The 21620-nt window shown below is 44.0% G+C and overlaps 1 protein-coding gene across 1 annotated transcript in view; it reads left to right on the plus strand.

Annotated features, from left to right (window-relative positions):
• Positions 1 to 4183: 4183 nt before the first annotated feature.
• LOC149434774 (solute carrier family 23 member 2) overlaps positions 4184 to 21620 on the plus strand; it is a 229184-nt gene continuing 211747 nt past the window's right edge. The window contains exon 1 of the mRNA XM_089663408.1: positions 4184 to 4314. The gene's annotated coding sequence lies outside the window, so the exon portion shown is untranslated. The remainder of the gene's footprint in view (positions 4315 to 21620) is intronic.

Here is a 21620-nt window from a genome sequence, read left to right on the forward strand (position 1 = left end):
TACATCCCCCACCGGAAGTGACGTATTGCTCGCGAGCAGCGAGGAGGATCGGTGTATATATACGTGATTTCGCATTTCCGGGTATGGGGCACGCGCACACCTTACCTGCGCTGCCATTCGCATCCCGACCATTTTGGGATTTGATATGCCTGTTTTATTGCTACTCTTGTGAGTATAATTCCTATATCAATACATCTACTAATTGCTTACTGAGCTATGCACAAGGTTGGTGTGCTCTGCTCTTTGTTCTTTACTACAGTTTATATCAAGCTTCCCCAGCTTTTTATTAGAGCTGCACAACCTTTGATCGGTCCTGGAGGAACTTCTTCTACATATCATACTTTACATTGGTCCATCGGTCCTCTACTGATCTGGGTCCCCGAGGCAGGAGGTGTTATATCTGTGTCTACTGAAAGTGCACACTCAGGTGTGCTCACAGGTTTAATTTGAGGGTATGTACATCCAAGTTGGAGGAAGAGTTTAGGAATTACAGCTCTTAAGAGTAGCCATCCCCCTTTTTCAAGGGACCAAAAAGTAATTGGAATTGAATCAAAAGCTGTTTCATGGCCAGGTGTGGGCTACTCCTTCATTATTTCTTCATTAATTAAACAGGTAAAAGGTCTGGAGTTGATTCTAAGTGTGGTATTTGTATTTGGAATCTATTGCTGTGAACCTACATCATGCGTTCAAAGGAACTGTCCATGCAAGTGAAACAGGCCATTGTAAGGCTTCAAAAACAAAACAAATCCATCAGAGAGATAGCAGCAACATTAGGCATGGCTAAATCAACAGTTTGGTACATTCTGAGGAAAGAAGAATGCACTGGTGAGCTCAGCAACATAAAAAGGCATGGACGTTCCCGGAAGACAATAGTGGTGGATGATCGCAGGATCCTCTCTATGGTAAAGAAAAATCCATTTGCAACATCCTAGTGAAAGACACTCTCCAGGAGGTGGGCGTATCATTGTCAAAGTCTACAATCAAGAGAAGACTTCACGAGAGGAAATACAGAGGGTTCACCACAAGGTGCAAACCATTCATTAGCCTGAAGAATAGAAAAGCCAAATTAGACTTTGCCAAAAAACATCTAAAAAAAGCCAGACCAGTTCTGGAAAAGCATTCTTTGGATGGATGAAACTAAGATTAATCTGTAAAAGAATGACGGGAAGAAAAAAATGTGGAGAAGGCTTGGAACAGCTCATGATCCAAAGCACACAACATCCTCTGTAAAACATGGTAGAGGCAGTGTGATAGCATGGGCATGCATGGCTTCCAGTAGCACTGGGTCATTGGTGTTTATTGATAATTTGACAGAAGACAGAAGCAGCCGGATGAAATCTGCAATGTTTACAGATATACTGTCAGCCCAGATTCAGCGAAATGCAGCAAAGTTGATTGGACGACGCTTCACAGTACAGATGGACAATGATACAAAACACACTGCAAAAGCAACCCAGGAGCTTTTGAAGGAAAAGAAGTGGAATATTCTGCACTGGTCAAGTCAATCACCTGATCTCAACCCAATTGAGCATGCATTTCACTTGCTGAAGGCAAAACTAAAGGCAGAAAGACCCACAAAGAACAACTGAAGACCGCTGCAGTTAGAGCCTGGCAAAGCATCAGAAAGGAGGAAACCCAGTCTGTGGTAATGTCTATGGGTTCCAGACTTCAGGCAGTCATTGCCAGTAAAGGATTCTCAACAAAATATTAAAAATTAACATTTTATTAATTTATCCAATTACATTTGAGCCCCTGAAAATGGAGGGACTGTGTATAAAAATGGTTGCAGTTCCTCAAATTTGTACTTGATATTTATGTTCAACCCCTTGAATTAAAGCTGAAAGTCTGCACTTCAAAATCATTTGGATTGTTTCATTTTAATTTATTCTGGGGGCATACAGAGCCAAAGGTATGACAATTGTGCCTGTGTCCAAATATTTATGGACCTAACTGTATATACTGCTGATGAGAAAAGGTATTTAGAAGTTTATATTTACTAAAATAATTGCATTTCCATGTTCTGTGTACTGTGGGAGACTAGATATAGTGAATGCAGAGTACTGGGTTTAGTAACACTTTAGGCAACTTTCACACTGATCCGCCAGCAAAACATACCTAAAAAAACACACAGGCCGTTTTACCGCATTTTTTAAAGGACACGTGACTTAAGACGGCACCAAAAACACTCCTCAGTGGCGTTTTTAAGGCGTTTTTCATTGATTTCAATAGGAAGAGGCATTTTTGGGCTTTTTTTTAACTCCCTAAACATGCCCCAAGGATGCTGCACGTAGGAGTTTTTACACCGCACCGCAAGCACAGCGCCTCGATGTGAAAACATACATAGATATACAGTACATTCACATACATAGGGAAGCAGTTTTCTTGAGCTTTTCTTAACGCAAAAACGCTTGAAAAACTCTGTAGTGTGAAAGTAGCCCTAAACCCCGGTCACATCAAGCCCAACTTTGAAATTGTACGACGTACAGTGAAGTTGCACAATTTCAAAGTTGGGGGACATGCCAATTTCAGGTGCGATTTGCAATACAAGACATCTGACACAGATGCCTATGCAAATCGCACGAAAAGTAGTGCATGTACTACTTTAGAAATTGGTGTGGCTCTGACCAAGTTGGAACCGCCGCACCGATTTGACTGCTCTAATTGCGGATAATAGGCACCCTATTATAATAGGCACCCTATAGTCGCATGGCATACAAATCGCATACCTAAGTAGATAAGGTGGTATAGCACTAATACCATGTGATAAAAGACATACAAAATATAAATAAAGGACTCGATATTAAATGGGTGAATACATAAATTATATGAATATATAGGTGTACAGTGTTGCACCTAATGTGTATCCCAAAAACATGCCATCAAGAATGTGACTAAATATAAGTGATAGGTGATAAAAGAGAAACAAATATTAACCAAATCTAAATACATGTGATCATAAATGAACAATATTCATAAATCATATAGCACAGTCCCAAACGTATAACTGTGATGAATCAATCTTCGACCGTAAAAATAAATACGTGCTCAAGTGCAACAGACCATCTGTTACTGTCTAGCGTGCACACTTACCTCCATTCTTTGACCCTCAAGGAGTCATAAGGCATAACAAATCACCAGTAAGTCCTAGGTGGGATGAATCTCACTCTCTGGATGGACACAGGATCAGCCTCCACACAGCCCACGGTTAATCAATGATCACAATGGTAAGGCACCTTTACAAAACTCCTCCACTCTCCCAATGGCTTATAAACAGGGAATCAGAGAGAAAGCCACCATAGTGTAATAAAGTTTAATATACCATCCACAAATGCCAAAGACCTATTCACCCATTAAAATCGGTTCATAGACCCACCAGGCATGAACTGTATAACCCACAGTCAGGGTGCTTGCATAGGGAGTCCAAAGATGGCTGCCGTCCATGCGTAATTACATCACCACGCTCTAGTCTGACATGTTGCTTCACAATAATACGTGACTTTTCCAGGGATGGTGCAGAACCTGCTGCAGCTCTGCATAGAAACCAATCAGCTTCCAGGTTTTATTGTCAAACCGTAATAGAACAAGTTGAACTTATAAGCTGATTGGCTACCATGAACAGCGGCACCAGATTCTGAGTGCTCCAGTTTTAGTAAATCCCCCCCTTGTGTTTAGGTAGGACCAAACACCCCAAAATGTGTATTATTATTTCTTGACCCTGCTACGGAAATAAAGAACAAATAACGCACACGCATGTGGTATTACCGCGATCGCAGCAGTAGAATTTATTTTGCAGGGGTTTTTTTGTGGTGGGTCATGGTAGTGGCATAGAAGATTTTTGTTTTCTATTTTGGGCCAGTTTTTCTTTCACAATAAAACAAAATCAGGAGCGATCCATTACCATTTCCCAGCAGATGACAACCCGAGCTGTCCTGAATAAAACAAGACCTGATGCACGAAGAGGTTGTGTTGATTGTACAGTGTTACTAACATGACAAAGTGGAAGAATGGGTTTGGGAAGTGATCTTACGGGACACGGCTACTATGTAGGTGAAGGGTCAGATCGTGCGATATTTCCACGTGGTTTACATCAACCCGGAAGTGAGAAAGTGAGGGCAGTGATGTTGCCCGCTTGCCCTTCCTGCCAATGCTTGACGTCCTGCGGTGATCCGCAGAAGTGGGCGGGGCCTTGTATGAGCTGTCAGTGCCGCCGTACGGAATGTAGAGAGTGATAGTTCAGGATCCGCCCCCTCCGCTTCACAGACAAAGCCCCGGGCAACGGGCAGACGAGCCGCCATTGGATGCCGGTGATGGCAGGTAATTGTGGGGAGGAGGCCGGGCCTGTGCGCCGGCTATCAGCCACTGCCTGGGGGTGGAGAAGTCATTTCATAACAGTGTGAGTAGGCACCTGAGGGGGAGTCCTGTGTGCCCGCTGACATGAAGGGCAGGGTGGCAGAGCATTTGAAGGGGGGCCTGCCACATGTCCTTGGTGCCATGTGAATGACTGCAGCCTGTGACACCAATACAGACGGGATGTACTGAGGCTGGGGCAGCCAATCAGCTTCTAGCTTTCATTTTCAATGCTTAATTGAAGCTAAAAGCTGAATGGTTAGTATGCACAGCTGTACCAGATTCTGTCTGCTCCAGTTTAGCAGTGTGTGATAGGAAAGGGGCCTACTAACTAGAGGGATAGGGGGATAGCAGGCTGATGTATCACAGAGCCTCTGCAGTGCTGGTGGGTCGGGCGCACGCACATGAGGTAGGGGTGCTGGAGGGTCAGGTGAACGCACATGCAAGGTAGGGGTGCTGGAAGGTTGGCCATGTGAGGTAGGGATGCTGGAGAGTCGGGCGCATGTGCACGAGGTAGAGATGCTGGAGAGTCGGGCGCATGTGCACGAGGTAGAGATGCTGGAAAGTCGGGCGCATGTGCACGAGGTAGAGATGCTGGAGAGTCGGGCGCATGTGCACGAGGTAGGGATGCTGGAGAGTCGGGCGCATGTGCACGAGGTAGAGGTGCTGGAGGGTCGGACGCATGTGCACGAGGTAGAGATGCTGGAGAGTCGGGCGCATGTGCACGAGGTAGAGATGCTGGAGAGTCGGGCGCATGTGCACGAGGTAGAGATGCTGGAGAGTAGGGCGCATGTGCACGCGGTAAAGATGCTGGAGAGTTGGGCGCATGTGCACGAGGTAGAGATGCTGGAGAGTCGGGCGCATGTGCACGAGGTAGAGATGCTGGAGAGTCGGGCGCATGTGCACGAGGTAGAGATGCTGGAGAGTCGGGCGCATGTGCACGAAGTAGAGATGCTGGAGAGTCGGGCGCATGTGCATGAGGTAGAGGTGCTGGAGGGTCGGGCGCATGTGCACGAGGTAGAGGTGCTGGAGGGTCGGGCGCATGTGCACGAGGTAGAGGTGCTGGAGGGTCGGGCGCATGTGCACGAGGTAGAGGTGCTGGAGGGTCGGGCGCATGTGCACGAGGTAGAGGTGCTGGAGGGTCGGGCGCATGTGCACGAGGTAGAGGTGCTGGAGGGTCGGGCGCATGTGCACGAGGTAGAGGTGCTGGAGGGTCGGGCGCATGTGCACCAGGTAGAGGTGCTGGAGGGTCGGGCGCATGTGCACCAGGTAGAGGTGCTGGAGGGTCGGGCGCACAAGGTAGGGGTGCTGGAGGGTCGGGCACACACACAAGGCAGGGGCACTGGAGGGTCGGGTGCCCGAGGCAGGGGAGCTGGAGGGTCAGGCATGCGCTGCAGGGTCAGGCGCCCGAGGCAGGGGCGCTGGATGGTCAGGCGCATGCATACGTGCCAGGCAAGGGCACTGGAGGGTCAGACGGGCACGTGGTACGGGCACTGGAAGGTTGGTTGCACACAAGGTACGGGCGCTGTGATGGAGGGACGGGCGCGCGTGGTACCAGTACTGATGATGGAAGGTCACGCATGCGCGATACCAGTTCTGGTAGGTCACACGCATGTGAGGTACAAGTGCTGATGATGGAGGGTTGCATGCACGCGAGGTATCAGTGCTGGTGGGTTACGCACGCGCTGTACCAGTGCTGGTGATGGAGGGTCAGGTGCGCAAGGTACCAGTGCTGGTGGGTCATGTATACATTAGGTACCAGTGCTGCTGCTGGAGGGTTGGAGCGCACGTGGCACCAGTGCTGGATGGTTGGGCGCGTGCGGCACCACTGCTGGAGGGTTGGGTGCACAAGGAACTGTTGCTGGTGGGTCAAGCATTCATTAGGCGCCAGTGCTGGAGTGTCGGGTGCAAGGCGCCAGCGCTGGAGGGTCAAGCATACACACGTGGGGTACCAGTGCTGGGAGTGAGTTGAGGGGCTGATGTATAGACATGTGTAGGGTATCATTGTTAGGGGTGAGCTGAGTAATGTTGGAAGGATACACATGAAGTATCAGTGCTGCATTTGAGCTGAGGAGTTGGTGAAAGAACATATGAGGTATCAGTACTAAGGGTGAGTTGAGGGACTGGTGTGAGAATACTTGTGGGGTGTACTAGGGATAAACTGAGTAGTGTTGGAAGGACACACATGTGGTATCAGTGCAGTGTTGAGCTGAAATATGGGGGTAGAACACATGTGTGGTATCAGTGCTGGGGTTGAACTAAGAGATAGTAAAAGGACATATGAGATATCAGTGCTGGGTAAGAAACAGACTGTTGAATGGGCACATGTAGAGTATCAGATGCACTGGGCTTGGCCTGAAAGTCTGGTGGAAGGATAAGTGAGGTATGAGTGCTGGGGTGATCTGAGGACTGGTGGTGGAAGGACATGTGGGGGTACCAGTGCTGCGAGTGGTGTAAGCGGAGGTACTGGTGAAAGGACACAGTACGTATGAGTGTTGCGGGGTATTCTGAGGAAATGGTGGAAAGATACTTGTGTGGTATCAGTGCTGGCAGTAATTTTGGGAACTGGTGGAAGCACAGATTTGTGGGGTATAAGTACTGGAGCTGATCTGAGGTCTGGGTGTAGGACACACGGGGGTATCAGTGCTCGGGGGTGGTCTGAGGACTTGTGTTGTGTGAGTTGAGGGACTGGTAGAAAAACATGAGCTATTGGTGTTGGGAGTGAGCTGAGAGACTGGAAGGACACAGGAGGTATGGGTGCTAGGGGTGATCTGAGGATTGGTTGAAGGACACACCTGGAGTATCAGTGCTGGGGGTGAGCTGAGGGAATGGTGAAAGGACACATGAGATGTCAGTGCTGGGGTAATCTGAGGGGATTGTGGTGCAGGTACACATGTGGTGCATCAGTTCTGGGGGTGAGCTTGGGGACTGGTGGAAGCACACGTGAGTTGTCAGTACTGAGGGTGATTTGAGGGTCTGGTGGAAGAACACGTGAGGTATCAGTGCTGGGGATGAGCTGAGGACTGGTGGTGGTAGGGCACATGTAAGTGATATAAGTGGAGTGTCGGTAAGCTGATGACAAAAAGGTGTACAGTAGGGTGGATATTCTTGGAAGAGTTTGTAACATGAAACATGATTTGACATTGCTGGAAAATAGGTCAAAGTAATGGAAATTGCAGCTCAATGTTTCTAAATGTAAAATAATGCACCTGGGGAAAAAGAATCCTCTAATAGAGCATGATATTGGGAATGCAGTGTTGGCTAGAATTACGGAGGGGAAATATTTGAACATGCTTATTTCAGATGAATGCAAAATGAGCAAATGGTGCGGCCTGGCCAACTGAATTCTGGTGTGCGTCACTGGAGAGGTCACAACGAGGAGGATTGAGGTCCTGATTCCTCTATGTATAGTTAGACATTTAGAATGCTGTGACCAGTGCTAAGGATCTGTTTAAAAAGAAAAAAAAAATAAGATCGAATGAGTTAAGAGACAGGCAACAAAATGGTGCAAGGTCTGAGGCATGAAACAAACCAGGAGAGAAACTACGGAAACCTAAAGTGTATTTATGGTCAAAATGTAAAATCATTTATTTCCTCATTGAATTCAAATGATTCCTAGTTCACTCCTATTAATCTGAATGATCTAGAAGTTTATAAACTTACTTTTAATTCCTTAAATTCAGGGACATGTATTCAGTATGTCCTTTGGGTAGGCACTGCTGTGTCACACATTTCATGGAGCCTGCCTTCTGAACTACAGTGCTGAGAGATGGGGAGTTTCTGGAGGTGGAGTCAGTACAGGAATCATGGCTTGCAGACAGCTAGGCACCATGGGATATGTAGTCCTTAGAAATGGAAAGGAAACAGCCAGAGGAGAAGCTGTAAAGCATGCTAGAAGTTGTGGAAAGATCTGACCAGCAGACAGGCAGAACTCACAACATGAAATTAGATTTTTTTTCAAGTAAGCTTGTATTGGATTGGCAAAAATAACTATTGTTTGTATTGTTATTCCAGTGCTGACTGAAAGTGTATGCTGTGATCATAGATCACCTTTTAACCACTTGCTGCCCCACCTCATTATATTTACTGTGACAGGGCGGCAGCTGCAGGCATAGTCACATTTATTTATATATATATATATATATATATATATATATGTGATTCTGTCTGTTCCGGGTTAGGCGTGTGCGGTGCGCCCCTCCTGTGACCACTGTTTATCACCGTATGAGCAATAACAGTGTAGAAAAAAAAATCTGATCACCCTCAGGTTAGCGTAGTGTCACTATGATGACGCTGAGCTAATATGATGACAGAATAGAAAAAAAAGAAAAAAAAATATTTTGTCACCAATCAGTATCCCTGGTCACCGTCACTCCAGTCCTATAATGATTCTGTACTACACTGGTGACAGTATGTGTTTGAAAAAGAAACTAATTTTATTAATTTTCCAAGAAAGTTGTTTACACACAGGTCTTTCCCCGTCAGTGTTACTCGGCAATCACCGAGTGTCGGCAGGGAATCTCCAGCTGGAACCTGGTGATTGACATCGGTAGTTGCCAATGGCAGTGCGGGTAGGGTGGCGTGCGCGCTCCCCGTACCTGGAAATGCAAGTCACGTGTGTATGTATGTGTATGTTTATATATATATATTATGTACACACACACTGGATATAAAAAGTCTACACACCCCTGTTACAATGTCCGGTTTCTGATGTAAAAATGAGACAAAGATAAATCATTTCAGAACTTTTTCCATCTTTAATGTGACCTATGGACTGTACAACTCAATTGAAGAACAAACTGAAAGCTTTTAGGGGGGCGAAGTAAACATAAAAAACTAAAATAATGTGGTTGCATAAGTGTGCACATCCTCTTATAACTAGGGATGTAGCTGTGTTCAGAATTAAGCAATCACATTCAAAATCATGTTAAATAGGAGTCAGTGCACACCTGCCATCATTGAAAGTGCCTCTGATTAACCCCAAATAAAGTTCAGCTGTTCAAGTAGGTCTTTCCTGACATTTTCTTAGTCGCATCCTACAGCAAAAGCCATGGTCTGCAGAGAGCTTCCAAAGCATCAGGGGGATCTCATTGTTAAAAGGTATCAGTCAGGAGAAGGGTACAAAAGAATTTCCAAGGCATTAGATATACCATGGAACACAGTGAAGACAGTCATCATCAAGTGGAGAAAATATGGCGCAACAGTGACATTACCAAGAACTAGACGTCCCTCCAAATTGATGAAAAGACAAGAAGAAAACTGGTCAAGGAGGCTGCTAAGAGGCCTACAGCAACATTAAAGGAGCTGCAGGAATATCTGGCAAGTACTGGCTGTGTGCTACATGTGACAACAATCTCCGGTATTCTTCATATGTCTGGACTATGGGGTAGCGTGGCAAGACGAAAGCCTTTTCTTACAAAGACGAACATCCAAGCCCGGCTAAATTTTGCAAAAACACATCTGAAGTCTACCAAAAGCATGTGGGAAAATGTGTTATGGTCTGATGAAACCAAGGTTGAACTTTTTGGCCATAATTCCAAAAGATATGATTGGCGAAAAAACACTGCACATCACCAAAAGAACACCATACCCACAGTGAAGCATGGTGGTGGCAGCATCATGCTTTGGGGCTGTTTTTCTTCAGCTGGAACTGGGGCCTTAGCCAAGGTAGAGGGAATTATGAACAGTTCCAAATACCAGTCAATGTTGGCACAAAACCTTCAGGCTTCTACTATAAAGCTGAACATGAAGAGTAACTTCATCTTTCAGCATGACGACTCAAAGCATACATCCAAATCAACAAAGGAATGGCTTCACCAGAAGATTAATGTTTTGGAATGGCCCAGCCAGAGTCCAGACCTGGATCCAATCGAAAATCTGTGGGGTGATCTGAAGAGGGCTGTGCACAGGAGATGCTCTTGCAATCTGACAGATTTGGAGTGTTTTTGCAAGGAAGAGTGGGCAAATATTGCCAAGTCAAGATGTGCCATGCTGATAGACTCATACCCAAAAATACTGAGTGCTGGAATCAAATCTAAAGGTGGTTCAACAAAGTATTAGTTTGAGGGTGTGCACACTTATGCAACCATATTATTTTAGTTTTTATTTCTACTTCCCTCCACCTAAAAGATTTCAGTTTGTTCAACTGAATTGTACAATTTATAGGTCACATTAAATGTTGAAAAGGTTCTGAAATTATTTCTTTGTCTCATTTTTTTACATCACAGAAACTTGACATTTTAACAGGGGTGTGTAGACTTTTTATATCCACTGTATATACGTGATTTTGCACAGCCTTGCCGTCCTGTAATAGTAGTTCTATTATAGGGCGGCGGGGAAGCGGTTAAAGTAGCATAGTGCTGAATAGAAAAACATGCCCTGTCATGAAGGGGGTAAAACCTTCCGCAGGGCAAGTGGTTAAAATGTAAAACCCTGAGGAAAGGGGAGACATGATTGAGAACTTTAAAGCAGAACTTAACCCATCAATGTATTGGTTTCGGAATGCTAACTGTCACATTTGTATGTGCTCTCAACCAAACCATCAAACCATCAAATGACATAACTGATCATATGTGCAGCATCATGGCAGTTGCAGATCAAGCAGAAGCCAAGATGGCAGCTTCCTTGGCTGAAAAAGAGGAGTGTTTAAAATACTGAAAAATGAAGCAAACCCTGAGGATCTGTTAACTAACATACCATCAAAAATGAGATAGTTGTGTTTCAATCCAAACTCCTAGACTTCCCCAATAAATTAGTGTAGTTGGGAGCTTAAATGGGACTCCATGATTAAAAATATTTTAACTTCTTTATGAGAGATATTGGTGTACAATGACTCATCATCACGTGACCAAAAAAGTCTTTGGTGGCAATGCCAACTCCTCCAATTGTCGGAAACGGATATAGAATCCCTAACATATGAAGAAAGGCTCAGAGCATGAGGCTGTAAAGAGACATTGACAAAAGAACATTTTTTTCGGTTGAAAATAGGTCATCCAGGTGGTGTAGTTTGATTATTGTGTGCATTCAGCAATGTGTAAATTGTAGTAATCATAGGATACTGAACTGGTAAATAGTCCAACTCGTGCTGTGAAATGATATCATCTATTCTTGTTATAAGCCAAATGAGATCATGTCGCACCATGTTCTTATAAGAGAAGGATTTTACTTCTTCAGTTACAAGATAAACTATTTGTTTAATTGCAGAATATACATTAAGGGCCAGTTCACACCACAAAAACACACTCTGAGGTCATTCTGAATGTGTTTTTACTTACAGTTTATACCACACTCCATTCCGGTGCATTTTCAATGTATTTTGCTGTGTTGCAGTACAGGTCCGTGCAGAAAAAATGCAGCATGTTCTATTTTTTTCTGTAAAGTGAAAAAAACAAGAAGCGCGCCAACCTTGCGCATTACCTCAGTAACCAAAATTTATTAGTAAAAGAATAGTACTCACAAACAGCGAATAAAAACAGGCATGTAAGTCCTCCAAGGGACTTCAGAAACAAGAGGCCAGCGCGAATTCCATCATGGGGGTAGACACTCAGTACAGCTGACGCGTTTCGAAGGATGTACCTTCTTCCTCAGAGCTCTGAAGTCCCTTGGAGGACTTACATGCCTGTTTTTATTCGCTGTTTGTAAGTACTATTCTTTTACTAATAAATTTTGGTTACTGAGGTAATGCGCAAGGTTGGTGCGCTTCTTGTTTTTTTCACTTTGCAGTATTGTTCGGGCTTCCCCAGCCTTGTTTTGGAGCTGCACGACCTTCTATGCTCTGGTGGTCATTTCGTTTGGGTTTGATTTCACCTACTCATCACCAGCCTGGGTCCTGGAGTGCAGGAGGAATCATATTTTGTCTACTATTTTTTTCTGTGCCAGCACTGGTATGAGATAGGGCCATTGGAATAGATGGGAAACACTGTGCATGCATTTTTGATGCAGAAAAAAATGCATTGGACTGCATCTGGTGTGAACCCGCCCTTAAAGTAGTAGTAAACTCGTGTAAAAAAAAAAAAAATTTCAGCTGCTAGGTAATATAATGTGCTAGTATGCATCACACCTTAGAACGAATCCCTCCAGAGGTGCACTGTCACCCCTGCAGAGGCTCCTATCTTCACCCGGTCTTCCTTCCGGGTTCACGGGCTACGGTTGCTTGAATGGCCGAGCCGCCGATGACGTCACTCCTGCGCATACGTACAGAAGTCTGCTACAACACGCAGCTCTGAAGGAACAGCACAGGTATGCCGCTCATTCAAAGCGCATGCGCCGGTGATGTCACCGGCTACTGCTCTGTGGATTATTTCCTAAACTGTGAATGTTCAGGAGATATTCATTTTACGTACAGGTAAGCTTTATTATACACTTACCTGCAGGTACAAATTAAACAAGTGACTTTACTACCACCATATTAATTCCTGAAAAAATGTCTGTCCAAATCAGATAACATTTGTCCTGTTTTAATAAGATCAAAAGAGCACATTTTTTTATTATTGACTTCCTAAAAAGGGGTATAGATCCTTGGTAAACATTTAAAAAATGCTATTGGTAGGTGAAAGTATAAAGCTCTTTTATCATATCCTGTGCTCAATTTCAGACAAAGGTAAATCTGCCAAACGAATGATATTCAATTGTTTTCTACCCTTGTCGGGATTGCTGTGTCCCTCTTCAGTACAGGCCCTTATGTTTGTGACCACTTCTAGCACTCTTCATTGACTAACCTATCTATCCTTCTCCAATTTGGCTTTCTTGCCATCAGTGATATCCTTCTCTGTTTTTTGTTCCAAATCGCTTTCCAAGGCCTCATTTACAGATGCAGTGCCCATTCCACAGCGATCCGTGTTGGATTGCTCTTCAGAGAACATTTAACAGACAGTGAGGAGGTCTGTCCGAAAAGTGAGGAGGTGTGCTGTGCTGTTCAGTTGAATGGGTCAAGTTCAGTGGACAGTTTTGCTTGCTGAATGTGACAAAGGAAAGCACTGCGGAATATGTACGCTCCTTTTTAAAAACACAGCTCAACAATGTGTTTTTACTAAGACCCCCCCACCACTTCCCCAACAGCATGTGTAAATAATGCAGAACTGGTTCAAAAACATTTGAGCTACTACCTGGGATTCCTACTGTTGTACCCCTTTGGTCAATTCAATTATATTGGGCTTGATGGAGCTAGGAAAAGATTTATCTTGGTCTAAGAAAAGATGAATCAACATTTCCCCAACCCCGTTTTATTTTTAAGGTAGAAGTCCAGTCATAAGTTAACAAACGCTAAACCTACTCCTTAAACCTATTCTTGTAACCCTGTAAAGAAAAGATTCCTGTACTTACCTGAAGCTTCTCTGGTCTAGTTGTAGGCTGAGCTGTCAGTGACAGCTTCTGTGTGCGGGAGAAGCAGCCAACAGATGCCCTATAGTAAGTCTATGGGTGACGTCATCTCCCATGCATTTCCCAGCCGTTGTTGGCTCTCTCCTGCACACAGAAGAGCAGAGTGCCTCCAGAATAGGAATAGGTACGTATACAGATCTTTTCTTTACCGGGTTTGATATAATGGCCCTATAGAATAGGGGTGGGAGTAGGTTTAGCATTCGGTTATGACTGGAATGCCACTTTAAACGTTTCAGATACTTTTCAAGCTAGAATATCTGAATTCTCAAGGCCGTAGGACAAATCTGTAAAATTCTAAACTGTTTAGCAAAATTTTAACGAATGTGGTGTGTCTATCTCATGACATATTGCATAGCTCACTAACTGAAATAAAAATCTGAGGGTGGGGACAGTCTGAGACACTATCCTGCCAATTGAATTCCAAGAAAGCTTCCATATTTACAGTGAATATTTTGCCAACACTGAGGGATGTTCAGTAAAAGTATCTTAAGATGACTCCTTCAATCCTGTGCAAAAATGCTGAATGACAGCAAACAATATGCACGCCAGTGTGCATGATTAATCATCAAATACAATGATGCTGTATCCATGTCCCAAGATGCCAGAAAATGAATTGGCTTCAGCGCTGAGTGTGCGTAGTGGGGGCCATTAGTGTAGAACGCCGAGCTGTGTTGCATAGGTCCTAGAACTCTGTTGACTGAAATACAAATCCTTTATCAGGCAAAACCGCTCCCATATACAGGGGTTGGACAAAAATATGGAAAAACTCTGAGTGCAGGTGAGAAAGTGATAAAATGTTTTGTGTTGAATGCGGAAGTGATGTAACTTTCTTTTGCTTCTGCTGTGTGATAAGACACCTAGCTAACAGGTGGGAGGCCTCGCTGTCATTAACTGCGTGCACTGCTAGTAATACAGAGTCATGTTAGAGCTATTTTTTGAGCTTCAAAGAGGGTAAATTGGTAGTGCCCACTTATAGTAACTGGTGCCTCTGTGACTGAAGTTGCCAATTTATTTGCTGTATCATGAGGTACAATATCACAGATTATGACAGCATATACAGTTTCCAGGAAACCGTCTGATAAGCATAAGCGCGGTTGACACGGTCAACTGACCGAAAGAGATGAAAGGACATTGTGCTAGATTGTGAGCCAGAATAAAAAAACAACTGCTGCAAAAGTGACTGTAGAGCTCAATCTCAGTCTTCCAAAGCCCATGTACACAAAAACTGTGCAAAGGGAACTCTATAAGCAAAACATTCACAGGCAAGCTGCCGAACACCATCCCAAGCTTACGGCCAGGACTGTCTTGTGCCAACAGTGTCATGGTTTGAGCAGCCATATCTTGGTATGCTGCAGGCTCCATTATCACCTTGAAAAGTAGAGTCACTGATAGACAGTATGTACAAATTTTGGCCGACCATGTGCACCCCATGGTTCACACATTGTTTTCCCAAAGAAAGCACCATTTACCAAGACGATAATGCTCTGATACAGCTGGTGCTGTCAAATCGTAGTTTGACGAGCATGCAGGCAGTCTCGCACTTTCCCTGGGCACTGCAGTCACCGGGCCTCAATATCATAGAGTCACTATGGTCAATTCTGGAGAACAAGGTTCAGGTTAGTTTTCTGCCTCTGGCATCTCTGCAAGAACCGGAATTATTTTTGCATGAAGAGTGGTATCAGATTCAATTATCCACAACTTATATTTGTCAATTCCCAGGAGAATTCAGGCCGTCTTGGATGCCAAAGGTGGCCCAACACCATATTCAGTAACAATTTTGTTCTTTTACCTGGCGTTGCCATAAATTTTCCATCCCCTGTATGTAGTTCATCTGTGTATATAGATGTTGGCTAGGTGCACGTTTTGCTGGTTCACTTTGTCAAGTAGTAAAGATGGCTACACGCTAGTAGAATTTCGAACAAAACTTTTAAATGTTTGTATGGACATTCATAGGACAATTCTTTATACATTTGATGACTAGATGAATGTTGTTCAAAAGTACTCCAAAATTTTATTTGCCGTTTAAAATATTGGAATGAATGTAATTTCCTGTTCCTTCTTGAAAATTTCCATCCAGCTTCTTAGAATTTTCTCTTCACTGAGGTCCAAAATGAATGTCAATTTGACCCCATTAATAATTCTAAAATCATTTGGTCCTGAAACAAAAGTTTTGGAACGAAACTCCAGCTTGAAGGCCAGTTAACGAATGTTTCATGAATTGCACAGGAATGCACTGCATGTTCTTATGTGATTCACATGGAATCCGGGTGCAGTACAAAATCAGGCCATTAATTTGAGTGGGCTGAAATCACACCAAAAAAAAAATGCACAGCAACTGGAACCCATGGAACTGCTGTACCATGCGATCCAGTGCAGGCAAATGCATTGTGTTTGATACCTGCATTTGGGGTGTTGTTAATTTACCACTGACACTTGCTGCAGATGGCCAGTGCAGTTTGTTTTCCACATCACATCCTGCTGTGAATTGTCCCTTAGAATGCAGACAGGAACGCTAATTTAGCTACTGATGGGCAATTGACAAATAGTATATTTGAAGGCAATTCTTCTAGAGTATAGCCAGCTTAAGAAACTCCTGCTTGTTTCTGATTCAGTTTATTGCTCTGGTACAGTCATCAGACTTCTAATTCAGGCACAATTACGTATATACTGGTAATTGAACTGTATTTATCGCTGTGCATACTGACGCATTTTTCTGTTGTATTAAGCTGCAGCATTGTATTGAGTGAAAAATGCTTTTTCTTCCCACATCCACTTTTAAAAAGAAGTTAATGCTTATGTGAAAGTATGTAAGTTGTTTCCACTTGTGTATTTTTCAGTTTCAATACATTTATATTGAAGACAGCAAAATACATGTACACACACAAAAAAAATCAGAGGTACAAATTTGTCCTACATATATAAAAAGATCCAATCTTAGGGCAAAAGTTATAAAGCATATTCTTACAATGAGGTCCACAAGAGATAGGGACTTCCATATACACCATCCCTTTTCTCTTCAGTCTGAGCCTTGTATATTCTTGCAAGTTGTATGTTGTTTGCAGACGTCAACCTCTGCTACTATTCCAGCCCTAACTACAGGGCATTAGAAAAGAGGGAAAGAGCAATTAAAATCAGAAAAGAGAGAGAAAAGGGGAGGGGGGTGAAATGGTGGGACAGGGTAGAGGTAAGTAAAAGGCAGGAGTAAGACCAATCAGAGCATCACTGTAACGGAAACGACCCAGACTGCGCTTGAGTACTTCAGTTAAAATACCCATCAGGAGGGAGGGCTGCTGGAGACCCCCCACTAAGCTAATACACATGACATTAAACAATCCACAGTCCCCACCTATCTCCTAAACATGTCTACACAGTCTGAGACAGCCCACACAATATTAGGACAGATCACCTTGTACCCCTAACGGCACAGGAGGATTTACACATAAGAGGGATATGGGGAGCTGAGACAGGGTTCTCCCCACCTCTCCAAAGTGAGCTGGGTTCCATGGGCCCCCCACCCAAAGGGACTCTTGTCACAATCACTATGCCCCAAACCACCCCCTCCCATCAAACTAGTTGAATGTTAGATGGTACGTAATGAATTATTGAAGTTGCGAGTAATCAAGGGGGAGCAAATCTTTTAAAATTTCTTCATTCCAGGTGCTGGTCTCTCAAGGAGTAGGTCCCACGCCATCTGTCTACAGCAACACAAAGCCCCAGGCCACAATCTGTGTACAATAGCCACATCTGAAAGTGAAAGGACAAGCTTCATCTACAGTCCCTGCCTTTTGGCCACGACCCTCTGATGCGTTTCACCCAGATTAGGCTTTATCGTAGAGGTACTGTTGTACACAGAGTGCAGCCTGGCGCTTTTTATTGCTGTTGACTTGACAAGTGTTTGACTGGCACTTGTGTATATTTGTGCAGGTATGTGTATGGCAGAGCAGTATACACTTGCTTCAGAAACACCATTATTGGTTGAAATTACACTTCCAGATTTTAGAATCATTTTTAAATGTATGCACTTATAAGGGGTTTAATACGATTATAAGGATCCTTTTTTATTGTAACCTCTTGCCCTCTGGAAGATTTACCCCCTTCCTGACCATGCCATTTTTTGCTATTTCTTTTGGTGGTATTTGATCACCACTGGGTTTTTTTAAAAAAAATTTATCTTCTAAACGAAAAAAGGCCAAAAATTCCCAATATTTTGTACTCTTTACTATAAAACATATCCAATAGAAAATAAAAAAAATCTAATTTTTTAAAAAAATTTTCTGCTACATGTCTTGGGTAAAACAAAAATCCCAATAAATGTATATTAATTGGTTCTCATGAAAGTTATACTGTCTACAAATGACATTATATATACTGGAATTTTTTTATTTATTTACTAGTAATGGCACAATCAGAGACTTATAGCGGGACTGTGATAGTACGGTGGGTGCTGACACTGAATGGGGCCAGCATAACTGCCATGAATATCACCAGTGATTCTAATAGAGTGAGCAGTGCTAATATTGTGCAATGACACTTTATTAATGACATTGACTGGGAAGGGGTTAACATCTGGGGCAATCAAAGGGTTAACTGTGTGCCTAGGTAGTGTTTGTGTGTGCTGACTTTATTGAGGGATGAGCCGGTTTTTATCAGGGAAACAAAAAACGGCACATCTCTGATGAGAGGACAGAGCTCTATGTTTACATTTACAGAGCTCTATCCTGTCTTCCTCTTTGCTGATCAACGGGTCCTGGCCATCAGTCATTGGCCAGATCCCATTGACTGGCTTGATGAATCCTACTCGGAGAAGCTGAACCATATACTAGGTATGTGATCCAGAGCAGGAGAGCAGCTCTGCTGCCGTATAACTAAGTTATACGGTCAGCAAGCTGTTAAAAGTGAATAATATTCAGCTGAGTCCAATAAGATCTGAAAATGAGTTACATGTCTGATTCTTATACTTAAAGCTTTTTACAGACAGCTGGAATTGGCCCTCCAAGGCCTCATGCACAACAGGCGTCAAAAACGCTGCTTTTAAGGATGTTTGACTGTTTTTTTTTGTTTTGTTTTTTCACCTCTAAACACTTATCTATGTTAGCATGTGTGTCCATGCACACACAGGCATTTGCAGGTATTTAGAGACAGAAAAAAAAAACGAGGGCCCAGTGTGTTCAGAAGAGGAGTGTTTCACTGAAAAAACATTTGACGCACCTAAAAGTGCTTAAAATGTAAATAAACTCCTTTTTGCATATTTTACCTACAGGTAAGCCATTAATAAGGCTTACATGTAGGTACTGTACATATCTCCTATATGTGCACCGTTGAGGAGATATGCACTCTACAAGTGGCGGTGATGTCACCGGCGCATATGCACTGCGCTCTCAATGGACGGCGTGCTCTTAGCTTGCAGGTAAAAGATTTTTTTTTTTTTCGCAGTTTACTACCGTTACAGGCTCTAGGCATGTTTAGCATTTGAGCATTCATTCCTTTATTCAAATGGCCAGAATTGGCTTTAGGCGTGTTTTAACGCTGCTCTTTCCTCCCCTAGATGCCTTGCCAGTGCACAAGAAGCCTTAAAGGAGAAGTACAGCCAAAGCTCTTTTGACTCTATTTCTCCGCTGAAGTCCGCTGTCAGCTGACCTCACTCAGCCGGTCCAGGTTGAGGAAAGATCCTGATTGTTATAGTCGGGATCCACCCAAGAGTCTGGAGCGGCACCTGGCTCAGCCTCTCAGTGAAGCGCTGAGAGCCTGAGCCAGTCGCTCCCTCCCCCTGCACAGCCCAGCGCTCCAGTGAGTGCTGGGTGGGGGGGGGGGGGGCGGCAGAGCAGACAGCAGTGACTAACAGTCAGAACTCAGTGATCAGCCAGTCATGTGAGCAGCACCTCACCCCTTCAGTCTCCTCTTGCATTACTAACCTACTAAGTGACATATCGGCTTGGATGTCACTCCACTTCTTCAAACTCAATCTTTCCAAAACTGAGCTCTTAGTATTCCCTCCCCTGACTTCTCCATCAAGATCAATAACACAATCATCAGTCCCTCCCCTCATGCCAGGGTCCTAGATGTAATCCTGGACTCCCATCTGTCCTTTCAGCCCCAGATCCAATCGCTGACAAAATCGTGTAGACTTCACCTCCGCAACATCTCCAAGATACGCCCGTTCTTAACCTCGGAAACTACTAAGCAACTCATTCACTCCCTGGTTATATCTTGCCTTGACTATTGTAACTCCCGCCTCATTGGCCTACCTCATCGCAGAATATCCCCACTCCAGTCTATCATGAATGCTGCTGCCAGACTCATCCACCTTACTAACCGTTCTGTATCTGCCACTCCTCTCTGCCAATCCCTCCACTGGCTTCCCATTGCCCAACGGATAAAATTCAAAACACTAAAAATAACGTATGAAGCCATTCATAACACTGCCCCAAATTACATCACCGATCTGGTCTCTAAATATCACCCATACCGTACTCTCCGCTCCTTGCAAGACCTCCTGCCCTCTAGCTCCCTTGTCTCCTCCTTCCATGCTCGCCTCCAAGACTTCTCCAGGGCTTCCCCCATCCTCTGGGACTCCCTACCCCAATCTATCAGACTATCACCTACTCTGCTCACTTTTAGGCGATCACTGAAAACCTATCTCTTTAGGGAAGCCTATCCCGCCCTCTGCTAATACTGGAATCCTCTACTCTTCCAACCACTCCATCCCCCACAGTTATTACGTCTTGTACCACTAACCTCTCCCTCCTAGATTGTAAGCTCCAAGGAGCAGGGCCCTCCTATCCCTCTTGTATTGAATTGTATTGTCTCCCACTATAATGTAAAGCGCTGAGCAAACTGTTGGCGCTATATAAATCCTGTATAATAATAATGTGATCGCTGAGTACTCACACTTAGAGCCAGTGGGGGACAGATGCAGCTTTGGTCTGATGTTACATCCACCTAGGTAAGTATAAATGGGGGGGGGGAAGCCCTACTTTTTTACAGTTCATAATCCCAGAGGCGTTGCATGGGTTTCCTGCTTAGGTAATTACTTTAGTTGGCTTTTACAGTAGTCACGTGGTTGGAAGCTCACCCTTTTGGCCCCTGAACGCACAAATTGAGCGGCAGATGTCAGCGACATCGCAGTCACCATGCTGGGAGCACCAGGTGAGCATGATCCCAGCACAAACAAAGATGGCGGCAGTACAGAAATATGTGGCAGTTTAGCATTAAAAAGCCCACAACTGTTCTATGTACGGCCAGCAATAAAGAGTAACTCCACTTTTGAGAAAGTGGAGGAAGAAAAAAAAAACATTCCCCTCTGGGTGATCTACTGTATGTACATTGCAAGCATTTTAAAAAGCTTTGTTGCAGATTCCTACCTTTTTGTTCTGAATATATAGTTTGTCTGTGTCCATGTACAAAGTGAATCTGTATGGGAGTGGTTTTACAATTATCAGTCAGCTGCTGTACCTGCAGGGCTCTAATGAGAAAATTGACAAGGTCTGAATTCCTTTTTGATGAGATCTTCACCTAAAATGACATTTACGTTGCAGAGGGTGCAAAAAATCTGACTTGCATCTAAGTGCAAACGTCTGGGGAAAATCAGTAAGCCAATCACACAAGCAGGAAATTACATGTGCGGGGGGGGGGGGGGGGGGGGTATACACTGTCTGTGTACAGAATGCCTCCAGATAGCTGTATTGCATTTTACAGAAAATGCCGATTGAAAAAGGGAATTTAATTTTTAATAACGTTCAATTACAATATGACTTGAGTTGCAGTTGTATATGTTATACTATTTTTTTATTCCCATGAAAGTGGAGTTACCCTTTAAAGTGCTGATTGAGCCCTTTGCATCCTTTTCACAACTATATATATTCCTTTTGTTTACCAGATCAGAGAAACCACACACA

This window comes from Staurois parvus, unplaced genomic scaffold (assembly GCF_062004578.1).
Source record: "Staurois parvus isolate SC_StPar_1 unplaced genomic scaffold, SC_StPar_1.0 ptg001680l, whole genome shotgun sequence".
In the NCBI taxonomy this organism is placed as follows: domain Eukaryota; kingdom Metazoa; phylum Chordata; class Amphibia; order Anura; family Ranidae; genus Staurois; species Staurois parvus.